Here is an 18,410-nt window from a genome sequence, read left to right on the forward strand (position 1 = left end):
CTTGCACTTTGATGACAAGAGGACCAGAGCCTACCGACTGAAAACAAACCACGTGGCAGCTTTCCTTTCTACATACAGTGGGGCAAAAAAGTATTTAGTCAGCCACTGATTGTGCAAGTTCCCCCACCTAAAATGATGACAGAGGTCAGTAATTTGCACCAGAGGTACACTTCAACTGTGAGAGACAGAATGTGAGAAAAAAAATCCATGAATTCACATGGTAGGATTTGTAAAGAATTTATTCGTAAATTAGGGTGGAAAATAAGTATTTGGTCACCTCAAACAAGGAAAATCTCTGGCTCTCACAGACCTGTAACGTCTTCTGTAAGAAGCTTTTCTGTCCCCCACTCGTTACCTGTATGAATGGCACCTGTTTGAACTCATCATCTGTATAAAAGACACCTGTCCACAGCCTCAAACAGTCAGACTCCAAACTCTGCCATGGCCAAGACCAAAGAGCTTTCGAAGGACACCAGGAAAAGTATTGTAGACCTGCACCAGACTGGGAAGAGTGAATCTACAATAGGCAAGCAGCTTGGTGTGAAAAAAATCAACTGTGGGAGCAATCATCAGAAAATGGAAGACATACAAGACCACTGATAATCTCCCTCGATCTGGGGCTCCACGCAAGATCTCATCCCGTGGGGTCGAAATGATCATGAGAACGGTGAGCAAAGATCCCAGAACCACACGGGGGGACCTGGTGAATGACCTGCAGAGAGCTGGGACCAAAGGAACAAAGGTCACCATCAGTAACACACTACAATGGCAGGGAATCAAATCCCGCAGTGCCAGACGTGTTCCGCTGCTGAAGCCAGTGCATGTCCAGGCCCGTCTGAAGTTTGCCAGAGAGCACATGGATGATACAGCAGAGGATTGGGAGAATGTCATGTGGTCAGATGAAACCAAAGTAGAACTTTTTGGTATAAACTCAACTCGTCGTGTTTGGAGGAAGAAGAATACTGAGTTGCATCCCAAGAACACCATACCTACTGTGAAGCATGGGGGTGGAAACATCATGCTATGGGGCTGTTTTTCTGCCAAGGGGACAGGACGACTGATCCGTGTTAAGGACAGAATGAATGGGGCCATGTATCGTGAGATTTTGAGCCAAAACCTCCTTCCATCAGTGAGAACTTTGAAGATGAAACGAGGCTGGGTCTTCCAACATGACAATGATCCAAAACACACCGCCCGGGCAACAAAGGAGTGGCTCCGTAAGAAGCATTTGAAAGTCCTGGAGTGGCCTAGCCAGTCTCCAGACCTCAACCCCATAGAAAATCTGTGGCGGGAGTTGAAAGTCCGTGTTGCTCGGCGACAGCCCCAAAACATCACTGCTCTCGAGAAGATCTGCATGGAGGAATGGGCCAAAATACCAGCTACTGTGTGTGCAAACCTGGTAAAGACCTATAGTAAACGTTTGACCTCTGTTATTGCCAACAAAGGTTATGTTACAAAGTATTGAGTTGTATTTTTGTTATTGACCAAATACTTATTTTCCACCCTGATTTACGAATAAATTCTTTACAAATCCTACCATGTGGATTCATGGATTTTTTTTTTCACATTCTGTCTCTCACAGTTGAAGTGTACCTCTGGTGCAAATTACTGACCTCTGTCATCATTTTAGGTGGGGGTACTTGCACAATCGGTGGCTGACTAAATACTTTTTTGCCCCACTGTATGGGGCCTGTTCCTGGTCAACTGCAGGCAGAAATTCATGCTCAGTGATTGTGTTACAGCGGATGAACAACTTGTGCCTTTCAGAGGGAAGACCCAGCTTCTGCAGTATATGCAGAGCAAGCATACAAAAGTGATAGAAGTGATACAAAAACTCCAATTTCTTAAAATTAATGAAAAAATAAATAAAAATGAAACGGGACTCATGTCACAAACATGTTTTATGAGGAATACCTCAAATATGAAAATATTACAACTCTTCGTTTTAAAGATTTTGAAGAATAACAACCGAGTTTATAGCAAAATGCATTGATTTTATTTGGGGTTATTTTTGACCCCACTCGTGGAAGAGTGTAGGTATTGGTAGGTTATGCATCCAAGGGTTAAACGTGCTGCTGTTGTTTAATGCGACCTCGCTGGTTTTCTCTTTCTGGCGCAGAGAAAAGCCGATCAGCTGGTCACTGATCAGTTTCATGACTGAATTAGCAGATTTCTAGCTGAAGTAGTACGGGACAAACCGCCTTGCTTTTCACCTCAACTTTAGTTCGACTTCCTCGGCTGTAATTGGTCCAGCCCAATTCAGTTGATCATAACCAACTGGCCAATCCCCCACCGTTCATTTATACCGTAAAAAAGAGAAAGGAAATAAAACCCCATAAAAACGAAAAAACAAGGGCGGCCCACTGGGCAAATGCTGGGTATGCCCGATGGCCAGTCCAGCCCTGCCCGTGCTGCCACACATTTGTTCGTCCAAAGCCAGTTCATCTGCGACGCCAGTTAAACTGGAACACCGGTCTCAGTCAAAATGCCCGGGTCGATTTTTTTTATCCCAGGCCAGCCCTGGATGCATCTGGAGATCGTCCTATGAAGTCCTATTTCAATGACTGATTGCCCTCCCCCACGCTTGTACCCGTGGCTTCCTGTCCTGGGGGTTGGTTGTTCTCCTGCCCTGCACCCCATCCTTTTGTTCTTACCCCCTAGCAAGAACATCAAGCAATCACAAACTCTACAGTCTGTCTAACTCCAATGTATAGCAAGCAATCTATTATTTCTCAACAGAGCTAAACTCAACATAAACTGAACCCACATTAAATTTAGCTCGGTGCTTACCTTTAGATGAGCCCACAAACCGAGAGAAACTCCGTGATGAAGCTGGAAGTCTTAAGAAACAGATCAGGGAGCAGAGACCCACGTGGTTCACGCTGATCTGAGCTACGATCCAGGAGACAAGGGTGTGCTGATCGATGCAGATATCGATCCAAACGTTGGTAGTGGTATATGTTCCTGTACGTTTACTACTTTACTCCCGTTTCATGGAAAAAGCAGCTCTCTCTGCTCGACTCCTCTCCTGCACACACACTTTGCTCCGCCTCCTTTTCCGGCTCTGCTGTGATTTGTTGCTGTGCGGCCACGTGACTCAGCTGGACAACGTAACCACGTGGGTGTTATTTAAAATTTCAAAATTAGGGCCTATCTCCTTTTCCCAAACTCTTTTCCTTGGCCTCGAAGAAAACGTCATCGTGGGAAGGAGAATTGCTAAGGACTCAGGGAAAGAGAGGAGCGGTGCTGAGAATTGGAACAGCCTTACACTCGTCTCTCTGTAACAATGTGACACCGGATGTCCGCCTGTTGAAACTACATTGTGCTGAAGATGGACTACAAAACAAACATCTTACTTCGTCACAATGTGTTCTAACCCTGTTGTTTTATGGAAGTCATATAAACGAGAATAGCCTGTTAAAATATCCCTTCATTACAACGTTTGAATGTTAAAGAAAAAGGAACATTTAGGGTCAGATTTACTAACATCTGCAGCAGCTCAAACACGTCTTTTGATCGTTGCTGCTGTATTTACTAAAGAGACTCTTAGCTTTTTAAAATTCAGTGACAGAAAGACTGAAGTCATAGCTGGACTTGCCATCGGGCATTTGCCCGGTGGACCGATGGTTATTTTTCGTTTTTCTTTAATGGTATAAACAATGAAAGGTGGTGGATTGGCCAGATGCTGGCCGATGTGTAAAAATAACCCCGTTGTTTGGTGCTGATAGTGGCGGAGCTTCCACAGAGGCCAGGAGTTGGATGAGGGAAAGGGGAGGCAGGAGGAGGAGAGATCAATGACGATAGAGCATGTGTCCAAATTCATGGGCTGCATCCTCCTGAGGACCCGGCCTTCGCGGTCTACGTGGGCCGGGTCCTCAGAAGGTCGGGTAGGCCGGAAGTAAACGGCTGGGGAAATTGGACGGTCTAGCCTTCTGATTAGCGTCACCGCTATCTCGGTGGAGTTTAATAAACTCGGCCATCTGCTCCTTGCTATCTAAAATATAACAGGACACTGGCGTAAATTCTCAACCGTCTCACACTTCTGTTTAATCAGTTTTCTGCTTGACGTTTATTCAGCTGTATGAAAATCCTGGGGGATGAATAAAGTTTTATTTTATCTAATCTAATCTAATAACTTTAATCTCAGCCAAACCGATTTACTCACGAACAAATAAAACACTGAAAAAAGCCCAACAATAACATTTTTAGGTTATTGTTGGGCTGGTGGGTAGCAGATGCTCCGAAAACGTCGAAGCACTTTTGCAAATATGCGATATCTTGATAAACCGAGCAGATATTTGATGTTTACACAGCTACTTTCTTGCCTGAAAATATGTTAAAAGTTTATTTTGTGACCCAGAAAGATTAGTAACAGTAATTTTAAAACTTAGTAGCGGCCGCCATTATTGGAAACTGGAGTTTGGCTGGGCCGCGCTATGAATTCTGGGATATGGTAGGCCACGAAGGACACACCCGACCCACCCTTCAAATTTGGGGAAAAGGAGTTTCTGTCTACGAATTTGGACAGTCTTCGGCGCATCGCTGTGACGTAATCGGTCTACAAATGCGGCCTCAGGAAGATGCAGCCCATGAATTTAGCAGATGGAAATTAATTAATTCTCCTTAGATAATTTTTCTTTTCTTTTCAATAGTTCTCATCACGCTGATTTATGTCCAAGGGGTCTCCTTTCCCATAAGTCTGATTCTAATTTCTAGTGCGGTGATGTTAAATTGGGGTGTAACGCAAGGGCGTACATTTGGCATGGATGGAAGGGACATGTCCCCACCAATAATTTGATCTTCTCAAGTAAAGACAGTAAATTAAAACAAAAACGATAGAAAGAAGAAGAAAAAAACAGCGATCAATCAACGTCTCATTCACCCAGCGGTGCAGAAAGAGTTAAATTATGTTCTCTACTGGAGTCCTACCTCATGTGACAAATATGGACAATGTGATTGGCTGCGCCTTACAGGGAGCTCCGTTTAGTTCAAAGTCAAAGTCAAAGTCAAAGTCAACTTTATTTGTCGATTCTGCCACATGTACAGGACATACGGAGAATAGAAATTGCGTTACTCTTCAATCCCTAGATAAATAGCAAATGAACATTTAAATATATTTAAATATAAAAGTGATTAAAAAATGCAAGTAAAATAATTAAAAAGTAAAAATTTAAATAAATACAATTTTACATATAACAAGAAAGCTATATAATATACAATATAATGGGTAAGTGACATTGAGTGTAAACCAGGCAGAGTAGTGCAAATAGGCAAATAGTGCAAATGGAGATTTAGTAGTGTACGGTAAGAGAAAGTGTAACAACAAAGTCTTATGAGGTAATGGCAGTCCAATGCTCCACAAAGTGACTGGTAACTGGTGCAGGCCAGTGAGTGAGTCAGAGAGTGTGTGTGTTTGTGTGTGTGTGACAGAGTTCAGTGAGACCGTGGAGGAGAGAGGGGAGAGGGGGCAGAATCGGGAGGGAGTTAAGCTTCCTGACAGCCTGATGGATGAAGCTGTCCTTCAGCCTGCTGGTCCTGGCCTGGAGACTCCGCAGTCTCCTCCCTGACGGCAGCAGCTTGAAGAAGCTTTGCATTGGGTGCGTGGGATCAGCCGCTATGCAAAGGGCTTTTTTAGTGAGACGGGTGCTGTAAATGTCCTGGAGGGAGGGGAGAGAGACACCAATGATCCTCTCTGCAGCTCTCACTATGCGTTGGAGGGTTCTATGACAGGACGCATTGCAGGCTCCAAACCACACAGTGATGCAGCTCGACAGGATGCTCTCGATGGTGCCTCTGTAGAAAGTGTACATGATGGGGGCTGGTGCTCCTGCTCTTCTTAGTTTGCGGAGAAAGAAGAGACGCTGCTGTGATTTCTTGGCCAGTGCTGTGGTGTTGTACGTCCAGGAGAGATCCTCTGTGATGTGCACACCCAAGAACTTGGTGTTGCTCACTCTCTCCACAGACGCTCCGTCAATGGTCAGAGGAGCATGTTGGGTGTGCATTCTCCTGAAGTCCACAACAATCTCCTTCGTCTTCTCCACATTCAGAGAGAGATTGTTGTCAGCACACCACGTGGCCAGGCGTCTCACCTCACTTCTGTAGTCGGTCTCATCCCTGTTGCTAATGAGACCCACCACCGTTGTGTCGTCCGCAAACTTGATGAAGAGGTTGGAGCTGTATGATGGAGTGCAGTCATGGGTCAGCAGAGTGAAGAGGAGGGGGCTCAGCACACATCCCTGCGGGGCCCCCGTGTTTAAAATGATGGTGCTGGATGTATTACTGCCGACCCGTACTGCTTGAGGTCTTCCGGTGAGGAAATCCAACAGCCAGTTGCACAGTGAGGTGTTGAGCCCCAGCTGGACCAGTTTTTGAATGAGCTGTTGGGGGATTATGGTGTTGAATGCTGAACTGAAATCTATGAACAGCATTCGAACATATGAGTCATTTTTGTCCAGGTGTGTGAGTGCCGAGTGGAGTGCAGTGGAGATGGCATCATCGGTTGAGCGGTTGGGCCGATAGGCAAACTGGAAGGGATCCAGGGAGGGGGGCAGGACAGTCTTGATGTGTTGCATAGTTTTAGCAGCGGCAAGCCTGCACTGCGAGGACCTGCAGGGAGGAGAGGAGGATGGCAGCAAAAAGGTAGAACCTGGATATAAGAAAGTATTTTTCAAAAAGAAACCTGTAAGTCATTTAAAGTCAAGTTTCACTCATAAAATGTGTCCGTCATAAAAACGTTACAGGCTATGCTAGGCCATACATGTGAACCCTCCCGATTTTTCTGTGAGAATCCCGAATTTCAGTGCCCTTCCCGAAAATCTCCCACAGCCACACCATTCTCCCCATTTTCTCCTGAATTCCACCCGGACAACAAAATTGAAAAACCATATCCCAGCTTGGCCCAGCCAATTCCAGTTTCAATCAATAGCTACTACTACTACTACAGCTACTTAGTTTTGATATTACTCTTATTACTCTTTTCCGGTCACAAAATAAACTTTTAACATATTTTCAGGCGAGAATGTAGCTGAGTAAACTTCAAATATCTGTGTTATTGTACTTACATTATAATCAATCAGCTTCCTTTTGTCCGCTTAAAACATGTTTACAGATGGAAGATGTTATGTTCTTTTTAAAATGGAGAAAATAAAATTTAGACTCAGAGGAAATGTTAATAAGTTCTCACAGATGTGGCAGCCTTTTATCATTTACTTTAACTCATTGAAAACACTTACAACAGACTAAACTTTTGAACCATGGGGTTCCCTTTTGTTATGGTTTTGGGAGGGAGTTGATTTTTTAATAATTTTTTTATTTTGTTTGTTTTTTGTTGTTGTTTTCTGTGTGTGGGTTGTTGTTTTTTTTCTTTCTTTTTTCTGTTTTATTGTTATTATCCGAATTTTGATGGCCTAATTTGTTTTGATATATGTCTTTATATCGGTTGGTACTTGCTGTATTGGGCCTGATATGTCAAATTACATGTGCAAAACTTTATAAATAAAGAGGGGAAAAAAACATGTTTACAGAACTATTTTTTGCATTTGTTGCAATCTCAGCTGTCCTCTTGGCCAGATTAAAAGTGTCTCTCTTAAGAGTTAAGTAAACAATATATTTTTTTAACTGCATAAATACAGGATACATAAAAGTGTGGTGGCTGTGGCTGTGGCTCAGGTGGTAGAGCAGATCAGCTACTGATGGGAAGGTTTGTGGTTTGATCCTTTGCTTCCCCAGTCTACATGTCAAATATCCTTGGGCAAGATACTAATCTCAAGTTGCCCTCCGATGCGTTCATCGGAGTGTGAATGTAGTTTAGTTTGCACTTGACTTTAGAAGTGCTTGTATGAATGGGTGAATGAGGCATTATTGTATAGAGCGCTTTGAGTACTCCGGGAGAGTAGAAAAGCACTATATATGAATCCGTCCATTTACCATTTAAAAGTCACTGCCAAAAACTGATTGCGGCGTCTACCTTGTTACACGAATGTTGTTTGTTGCTCAAGATGACTTGGTAAAATTCATAAGGGATACATTTGACATATTTTTCACATATTATAGACCAACAAGTTATTTATAGCAGTTTAAATACAAGCAATCAGTTTTTGGCAGACACTCACTTTTTGGCACAACACCTGGTCCTCAGGTGGACGCAGCCTCTGAAATTGGACAATAATAACGGTGACATTTAAATGTCTCCCTAATTCTAAGGTCTCAAGGTTGACAAGTATGTTCTAGGCTTTAGCCCACATCAGTCTAAAATTGTATGTAACCATGAATAACATGTTGCCATGTCCACCAGGTGAGACTGGACAGTATAGATGTGAAACAAATATGCCAGCAGTTTATCTCAGTTAATGAGAGGAGAAGGCATGTGTTTTGCTCCTTCACATAGTGGACATTGAGTTGTTGTGTGGGGCACCAGTAGTATTAATGTCTGTTGCTGTAACAGTAGTTCATGTTTAGAAGAAAAAAAATTCCAGCTCACTGATTTGATAGGGCAATAGTGTGGCTAAAATGCTGCATAACTTTGCTTTCAGTGCCGGGTTAAGTAGCTCTTCAGGTAATCACCCCGATGGAGAGCAGGTGTGCCGGTGATGGCCAAGCCTGGGGCTGTGGTTCACACACATGAACCGGGGAGACGTAGTACAGGGGAGATGACATAACCGACAGCATGGACTTGACAATATAAGACACGCAGACATAAACACACGAAGGGCAAGGGAGACTTAATACACGGGTAATATGTACAAATGGCTGGACTGCCTTAGTGACCCTAAACAAAGAATAAACATCAAAATAGGCTAAAACACAAAACACTGGGTCGCACGACCCAGGACCATGACAATTCCACACACACAGGACCACGGACCATGACAGTCTTGATGTGAGCTTCTACTCAGGGTTTTTTCTTCCAGTTCAGAGAAGAAATATTTTTGTTAAGATGCTGGAGGTTGTTTTCCCCCCACAATTTTAATTATAAGCTAGATATATTTCTACTAATGAAATTCGTTTGCTAACAGCAACAGGGATGAGTCAGTGAGTCAGCTGGGCTTGTGAATCATGATTCACGAGTCAGTAAAGTGATTCTCGAGTATTGAACGATTCGTTCATTATTCGCACAGCACTACTGAGGTGTTCTTCAGTAAACTGGATTACCCGACAGAAGGACCCGAGGCCCCGCTACACTTTTTCGGCAAGGTAAATGTGTTTTTAAGCTACTCTGTAACTACTGTCCTTAGCTAGGTCCTGAAACCTAGCTAGCTAAGATGAGCACTCGGCTGTCGGGGAAACTTGTTTTGTAAAGCTCGTTTAGCTAATCCGTGCAGGCGAATGAAGTTACAGTGTGTTCACACCGAACGCGATAGACGTCACCATAGCGTCAGGTTTACATGTAAAGTCAATGAAGAAGCTTGAAGACATGCGATTGCGGGTCCCGCGAAAATTCAGAAGCAGATTTGCGTTGCGAAATCACATCAAACACATGTCAAAGTAGCACGTTTGACGTGCAAATAAAAATACGCGCGTCAGTTTTTGTGTTGCATTTTGTTCATTCGTGCGTATCGCGTCTACCTCTCGAGTTGGAAAAATCTGAACTCCAGCGTCAATTCGCGCCACAACAACCAATCAGGAGCCTGGTGACGTGGCTCTGACCTAGGTCAAATGGGCAGGTGCAGCCAAAGCCCTTCATACTTCATTCAAAATGGAGGAAAGGCTCATCAACGCCGTAGCAAACCACCCGGAGCTGTACAACACCTGCTGCTTTCTGTACCAAGACAGGAATAAAATGTTGTCATATAGGAATATATTTTAGGAATATATTTTATCTTTTTTTTTTTTCGCTGATTTTTTTTATTGCACAGTACAGCTTTCAACAATGCACATTGCATTCTGCAGCCTGATTGACAAATCTCCTTCGTGTCGTGTCTCCTGCGCTTGCCAAATTGATCATGTTTTGTTTTGATAACCATCACGTCCAATAGAAAAAACAGCACAAAAACACCCATAACTATGACCCTCATTCGGAAATAGACACCTGCACTGCGAGGGAAAAGGCGCACACAAGTGGCCGGCAGACAAAGAAAAAACGTGGCATAATAATACTTTTACGTTTTAAAATCTACAAAGGTTTGCACTTTGAGAATCAACTTGTGAGAACTGTGACTAATGTTCAGGAGTGTTTGGAAAAAAAAGAGTATAACGTGCGTGGCAAGGGGCTAGTTATTCTGAGAACCCCTGCTGCAATAAATGAGGGACCACTGTATATACTTTCTCTATGACTACTGTTTTCTACCTGTTAACATTTAATATTGTCTTGACAGAGCCAAGTGATTCTGCAGCAGAACCATCACTTGTTGCTTCTCCTGGCGCCCCAGTCCCTGGTCCCTCCACTCCTGCTGCTCCACCCACAGGTATGTAATTGTAGCATCAGATGTACAGCAAGCAGTGATAACTATTTACTCTGTTGGATTCCCTTGTGATTACCTTCACTAAATATCTACAACCATTCTGATTATGTCCTGGGTTTTTTTTTTTCAATGTTGAAAATGGAAACATAGTAGCAGCCTTCTCATTTCTTTGTGTTGTTTTGTGCTGTGTTTTACAGGCCCACAGAGGAGGACAGCTCCGAGGCGGATGAGTGATGGGTCCCAGCACGGTCCATCGGCGATGGAGCTGGCCATCCTGGAGTCCCTGAAGAGACCACACCTTCTCCAACGGAGCATTTCCTCGTCAGCCTTGTTCCTGCTCTGGAGAGCATGCCGAGACGAGAGTATTAGTGAAATTTCAAATTAATAAATTCGTTTTTGAAAACAGCACAGCTGTGTTAAATTTGGAAACATTGGACCCGAGCAATCAGTAGTTTTCTGATGAGGCAGCAGGCTCTCCAGTGCAGAAACAATGGTGTTATTTTTCTCTTCCTTCTCCCTGAGGCTCTTCCACTTTAAGCTGGTCCTTTTTATTCCTGTCTCTCTGTAAATAGTTATATTTTATATATTTATGTTTAATGTTTTTCTGTTTGAGAATTTTAATATTATTTGAAATTGGCACACAACTTGACACATGTAGAATTTATTTCATATTATTCTAATGACAAAATATGCTAATAAAGTGGGATGCAAAAGTTTGGGCAACCTTGTTCATGGCCATTATTTTCCTGTATAAATAATTGGTTGTTACAATAAAAATGTCAGTTAAATATATCATATAGGAGTCACACACAGTGATATTTGAGATGTGAAATGAAGTTTATTGGAATTACAGAACGTGTGCAATAATTGTTTAAACAAAATCAAGCAGGTGCATAAATTTGGGCACCACAAAAAAAGAAATGAAATAAATATTTAGTGTATATCAATGTGTGTGTCTCCTATATGATATATGGGGTGCCTTTGTCTGGACGTGCTTCACATCCAGCAGTAGCGGCTTTTGATACGGGTGACACGGGCGGTAGCCTGGGGCGGCATCACAGGCATCGGCGGGAAAAAAAAATGCGCGTACTCATGCTGCCCCGACATCAGCCAGCTCATGGCTCAGAATGGCATAGGCACCGATCGGTTTTCTATCGCCCATTTACTGGGAGTAAGGGCGCCCTCCATTTGCGAGGTGCGCCTGCTGCTTGCGGCAAAGGGAGGAGAGGGCAGGTCGGCGGGGGATTCACTTGCTGGCTGGAGCAGCATCTAATTACCAACTCGCAAAATAAAACAAAATAAAAACAAAACAACAAACACAAAAACACCAGAGATTATGATACAGACTTACACCAATGTTTTTTTGAAACGTGAAAAGTGAGCGAGAGAGCCCTTGGTGCGCTTAATTGCTGCTTAAGTCAAAGTAAACTTTGTCGTCTCCGCTATAGTATACAGAGAGTATACAGAGAGAAGAGACGACGAGGCTCCAGTTACAGCAGTGCAAGTAAACAAACAATAAATATAAGAAGAGTAAGACAATAAACATACACAATTTATAATTTTCAGTTTTATGATTTAAAGTCTCACACACAACCCGTCGAAAGGGGAGGGAGACCTGCTGCTTCCAAATAGAGCACATTTCATTCATAATGTTGTAAATCCAAACCCATTATGTATTCATGATCTGAATCCTGGGTTGTGCAAATTCCCAGAAATACACCTTAGACAAAGTGAATCTGTGAACTAAGGTGTAGGTCTATTATGGCCTGCTTTTGTGTAGCGCTTTTACTCAGTCCCTAAGGACCCCAAAGCGCTTTACACTACATTCAGTCATTCACCCATTCACACACACATTCACACACTGGCAATGGCAAGCTACGTTGTAGCCACAGCTGCCCTGGGGCGCACTGACAGAGGCGAGGCTGCCGGACACTGGCGCCACCGGGCCACTAGACAGTCCCAGATAGCCGTTGCTACCTGGGGGATGATCTGGCTCACTGTGGACACACCAACTCTGAAACTGAATGCGATGGTCATAAAGGAGCCCCCGGTGGCAATGAACCTGGACAAAATTGTTCAAAATTAGTATTATGTGTACTGCAGTTACAAAATACATTATTCAAAGTCCAAAATACTTTTGTGATGTCAGGTTTAAATTACAAAACATAAACCTTATATAAAACATTTTGTAATTATAAGTATAATTACATGATATATATTAGATATAATATAAAACAGTCAGTTGTGTTTTGTTTTAACTTTAACATGTCATAATTTGATTTGTAGCAACTTTTACCCCTACAGTGAGCCAATCACTCATAATTCCTACACATGTCAATCAGGTAGGAATGAAGTAAGACATTAATAGAAATAAAGAGTTGTATGTTGACATATAGCCCTTTCCTTGCTTAAATCATTGTTAATATTTTTTGAAAAGTTAACCTGTGATAAGACATAGCATATCAAGATAGAATATGCTAGCACTGATAACATAACATAAATCGAATTAAATCAGGACTTGATGAGACCTTTTGATGAGATATTCACTGTTAGCATACCACATCCATGTTAGCAGTGTATAAACGGACAGTTTAGCATATATTAGCACAGGTATCACACAGCGTCGAGGTGCAAATTTGCCCGCGTCAAGTTAGGGGCGTCTGCCGCGTTTTTGGTCGTGTCTATCGCGTTCGGTGTGAAAACACAGTTACCCTGACTAAAGAAATCTAGCGAAACGCCCCGGGTTGCTCAGTCACTAATTATCGTTACTGTACTTTTATTACAACTATTGTACTTTAAATGCAACAGGCTGCACTCTGCTTCAGCTCCTGTGCAGAACTGATTATTAAGTATCTTCAAACAGCAGCATGTTTTCAGTCCCTTGCCAAATCTTTAAAGACAGTAACACCATTTAAAAAAAAAAGCTTGTACTTTAGTAACTCCTCATCAATAACTATGGACATCAAGAGAAAACTGTGGAACTGAAAAAAATGTAAGAGAAGAGCTTCAGATCCTGGGTGGGTGAGGACAGAGAAGGATCAGTGTTTTTTTTTGTTTGTTTGTTTTTTATTTCAGATTTGAGAGAAACTTTATATTTGAGTTTGTGATGGTTCTGTCCTCTTTGTGATTACAGGAGCTGCCCTCATATTCAGACCTCAGCACCACCTGTTAGGGTCCATGGGTCGTCAACCCAGTGTTTTGTGTTTTTGGTTCTTTGATTTTTGTTATTTCATTACAGGGAGTGCAGAATTATTAGGCAAATGAGTATTTTGTCCACATCATCCTCTTCATGCATGTTGTCTTACTCCAAGCTGTATAGGCTCGAAAGCCTACTACCAATTAAGCATATTAGGTGATGTGCATCTCTGTAATGAGAAGGGGTGTGGTCTAATGACATCAACACCCTATATCAGGTGTGCATAATTATTAGGCAACGTCCTTTCCTTTGGCAAAATGGGTCAAAAGAAGGACTTGTCAGGCTCAGAAAAGTCAAAAATAGTGAGATATCTTGCAGAGGGATGCAGCAGTCTCAAAATTGCAAAGCTTCTGCAGCGTGATCATCGAACAATCAAGCGTTTCATTCAAAATAGTCAACAGGGTCGCAAGAAGCGTGTGGAAAAACCAAGGCGCAAAATAACTGCCCATGAACTGAGAAAAGTCAAGCGTGCAGCTGCCAAGATCCCACTTGCCAACAGTTTGGCCATATTTCAGAGCTGCAACATCACTGGAGTGCCCAAAAGCACAAGGTGTGCAATACTCAGAGACATGGCCAAGGTAAGAAAGGCTGAAAGACGACCACCACTGAACAAGACACACAAGCTGAAACGTCAAGACTGGGCCAAGAAATATCTCAAGACTGATTTTTCTAAGGTTTTATGGACTGATGAAATGAGAGTGAGTCTTGATGGGCCAGATGGATGGGCCCGTGGCTGGATTGGTAAAGGGCAGAGAGCTCCAGTCCGACTCAGACGCCAGCAAGGTGGAGGTGGAGTACTGGTTTGGGCTGGTATCATCAAAGATGAGCTTGTGGGGCCTTTTCGGGTTGAGGATGGAGTCAAGCTCAACTCCCAGTCCTACTGCCAGTTTCTGGAAGACACCTTCTTCAAGCAGTGGTACAGGAAGAAGTCTGCATCCTTCAAGAAAAACATGATTTTCATGCAGGACAATGCTCCATCACACGCGTCCAAGTACTCCACAGCGTGGCTGGCAAGAAAGGGTATAAAAGAAGAAAAACTAATGACATGGCCTCCTTGTTCACCTGATCTGAACCCCATTGAGAACCTGTGGTCCATCATCAAATGTGAGATTTACAAGGAGGGAAAACAGTACACCTCTCTGAACAGTGTCTGGGAGGCTGTGGTTGCTGCTGCACGCAATGTTGATGGTGAACAGATCAAAACACTGACAGAATCCATGGATGGCAGGCTTTTGAGTGTCCTTGCAAAGAAATGTGGCTATATTGGTCGCTGATTTGTTTTTATTTTGTTTTTGAATGTCAGAAATGTATATTTGTGAATGTGGAGATGTTATATTGGTTTCACTGGTAAAAATAAATAATTGAAATGGGTATATATTCGTTTTTTGTTAAGTTGCCTAATAATTATGCACAGTAATAGTCACCTGCACACACAGATATCCCCCTAAAATAGCTAAAACTAAAAACTACTTCCAAAAACATTCAGCTTTGATATTAATGAGTTTTTTGGGTTCATTGAGAACATGGTTGTTGTTCAATAATAAAATTATTCCTCAAAAATACAACTTGCCTAATAATTCTGCACTCCCTATATATTCTAGCTTTGCTTTATGGGTTTTAGGATTATTCTTAGTTTAGGTTCTCTGGGTGGGGTTTGGTTAGAGTTTTAGTGTTCTGGTTTTCTGTCTGTGTTCCATAGTTGCTGTCTCCCCTGTCTGCTATATCCCCACGTCCAGTCAGTGTCTGTCCTGGTCCCACGTCTCTGTTCCATTTGTTATAGTGCCTGCCTGAGTCTGTGTTATGTTTCCTGTTTTACTTTGAAAGTCCATGTCTGATGTTATTGTGTCTGGTTTTGCTTCCCCTTGTCTCTTTAGGCCTGATTTGCCCCAGCTGTGTTTCCCTCCTGTTACCCATTCCCTGATTGCTCCCTCTGTGTATTTAAGCCCTGTGTTTCTTTGTGTCTGTGTCGTGATCTACTCTCATTTATGCTGTGTGTGCCGTCTGCCTGGTCATGTAAGTTTATTTGGATTTTTGTTACGTTTTGCCATCTAGCAATAAAAGCTGAGTTTTGAGTTACTTTCCGCCTCCGAGTGTCAGCACATTGGGTCCTTCTACTTCCGTTCCTGCCTGCACACAGCCCTAACCTGACACTAATGATGGGCAGATGAAGCCCCATGAAGCACTGAAGCTTTTCATCCAATTGGTTCACCCCAACGCGAAGCTTCATGAAGCTTCATTTGCTCTAGCAGGACACCTACTGGACGTAAAAATAATAGCTGGCATGAATTTGAAGAGTGTGGCATTTTGCACACAGCCTGTAAATGTCAACAACAAAAGGAGTGTGTAAAACATGTATATTGTAGTGATGGCAGTACACTGTGTATATTTATAGTGGCAGTATGGGAAATGATTATTTGGAAATGCTTGAAATGGAAATGATCATTTACTGTGAGGTGAGGTGTGGTTGGGGTGTGGACACACTGAGGCTTTGAGCCTCAGTCCTGCCTGTTCACATTTTATTCTGTAAAAACTAAATTTTCACTGCTTTTATAACCTTTAGTGGGGAGAACATAGCTAGGATTTAATGATTTAACAAATCTTTTGAATCCTTTGTCCTCCACAATGCTAAATGGCTGGGAGTCCTCAATCACCATGCTGACCAGGTCTTCATCTATTTGAGATTGTTCTCCTGAGGAAAGACAACAAAAACAAAGCACAAATATAAATATCACACACGTAACTTATAACAGTTGTATAATATTGTTATATCATTTAGTAACATTACTGCATGCTATATTATCATTGCATTTGATGGCTCACCTGGTCTTGCTCCACAATCGGTGTTCCCCTTATTCTCATGCAAAGCTCTGCAGTGCCTAAGCATGGATGAGGTGTTGTTGTTATATCCCAGCTCCCTGGCACATAGCAAACACTTCACCTTGTACAAAAGTACAGACAGCTTAACATAGGTTTTATTGCACCATCAGTATCATGGAAATACATCTTCTTTAGAAATTTACATACCTTGTTGGGAGGAATAAGATCAAAATGTTCCCACACAGGGGAGGACATCCTCCTCTTCTTAGCTGGCTCCATTCTCTCCTGACTTTCTCTCCTCACTCTCATAAACCTCCAAACTCTCTCCAACTCTCACTAACCGCAACTCTCCATCAAACACCCACATTTTGATTGAAGTCTGAGGGGTTTATATCGCTGTCATATCTCGCGGCAAAGTTCGAACCACTTCATGAACCAGTCACGTGGTACAGCCGGGCAGCGAGGCTTCGGACGTCATCATTTTCAGCTCCTCCCATAAATGAAGCAAGCCTCGATACGCGCTTCGCGGAAACGCCCCCTCCAGTACTCGACACACGCTCCGAAGCCTCGATACAGAACGTACCATCACTACCTGACACCACCCAGTGACAGCAGACAGATCATCCAACATGCTCACATGTTAACAGCAAAATTAACTGATGAAAACAGTACAAAGGTTAAAGTACCACATGTGCTGTCAGTGAAAGCTGCAGCTGTTTTACTGATAAAGTTAAAGACAAAAAGTTCATTCATCGCCCATTTAACTTTGTCACTATATATCAGCATCAACAGGATCTCAGTTTGGTGTTTCACAAAGCTGCTGATCTCAGACCTGCACAGCTTCTGTTTTAAACACTTGATGTACTCAGCTGCAGGAAGAGCACAAGCTGATTTTCTCTGACACAGTTAAATAAAATCTGATGAAGGTCAAAGGTTGTCACTTGTATGTTGAACTACAAACTTGTGATCTGGAATTCTTTCAGTTTTTTTGCAGATAATCACTTTATGGTAAATAACAGACTAAGAGGTATTCGTACCAGAGTAACCAGAGTGTTCATGAAATGCTGGGTTTATCCATCTTCTGGGATGGGCCTACAGAGGAGTGCTGAAGATTTCCCGGTGAGGGAGCTGCTGGTGAAGATCATGAGTCCTACTTGATCAATGCCATGAGCTTCAGTCTTCCTGGTGTTTCTTAAATAAAGCCTCTCTCAGTGGGTCAACAGAACATCTGGCACAGGATAGCTGTGATGAAAGAAAGGGAAGAAGTTTCTCCAAACCTCTGGACCCAGGAAACCCAGCTTAGTCCTCATGGTCTCCCTCACTAGTTTCTCCCCAGCGTGAATGTAGCTATTGATATAATATGGACTCTATTATTAAATGAAAAGAACAAATTAGACTACACCACTGAAACCTGCTGCTGTTTTTAAAGTTTACATGTTACCAGGATGTAGAGGGCTCTGAAGATTTAAACAGTTTCAGATCCATTACACTCACATCCTTATGTTAAAATCTCAAAGGACAGCATTATATTTTTGATATTAACTCTGGGCCTCTGTGGAGTGTGCAGCTGATCTCATCGCTGTCTAAAAATGGATAAAAAAACATAAGGAGTGCTGAATAGTTTAATCATACAGACTACTAGAGTAACAGATGTGTAGCAAAGCTAACTAGCTAGCAACAAGCCTCCAACCCATTGCGTATGCTAGTGGCTAATCTAGCAAACAAATTAATAACAGTGATTTTGGATGTTTTAGAACCATGAGATGATAAGGTGTGTGTCTTTTTCATAACAGTTACATGGTTGTATTTACCTTAATTGAACGAGTCATCAGTCACGGTAAACCCATCAGCAAATAAACTGGAGCAGCCGGGCTATGTAAAAAGTGTAGGGGGGTGTATTTGCGGTCACGTCCAGTGCGTGGGTGCACAGTCGCTCCACCTCAAGACACTAATGCGGAGACTCTGGCTCCAAAAATGCAAGATGGCAGCCTCCACAA

The sequence above is a fragment of the Aulonocara sp. 'chitande type north' Nkhata Bay genome, linkage group LG3 (genome assembly GCF_057382095.1).
Source record: "Aulonocara sp. 'chitande type north' Nkhata Bay isolate Kocher_YH1m ecotype deep benthic linkage group LG3, A_spYH_male_GT1.1, whole genome shotgun sequence".
Classification (NCBI taxonomy): Eukaryota; Metazoa; Chordata; class Actinopteri; order Cichliformes; family Cichlidae; genus Aulonocara; species Aulonocara sp. 'chitande type north' Nkhata Bay.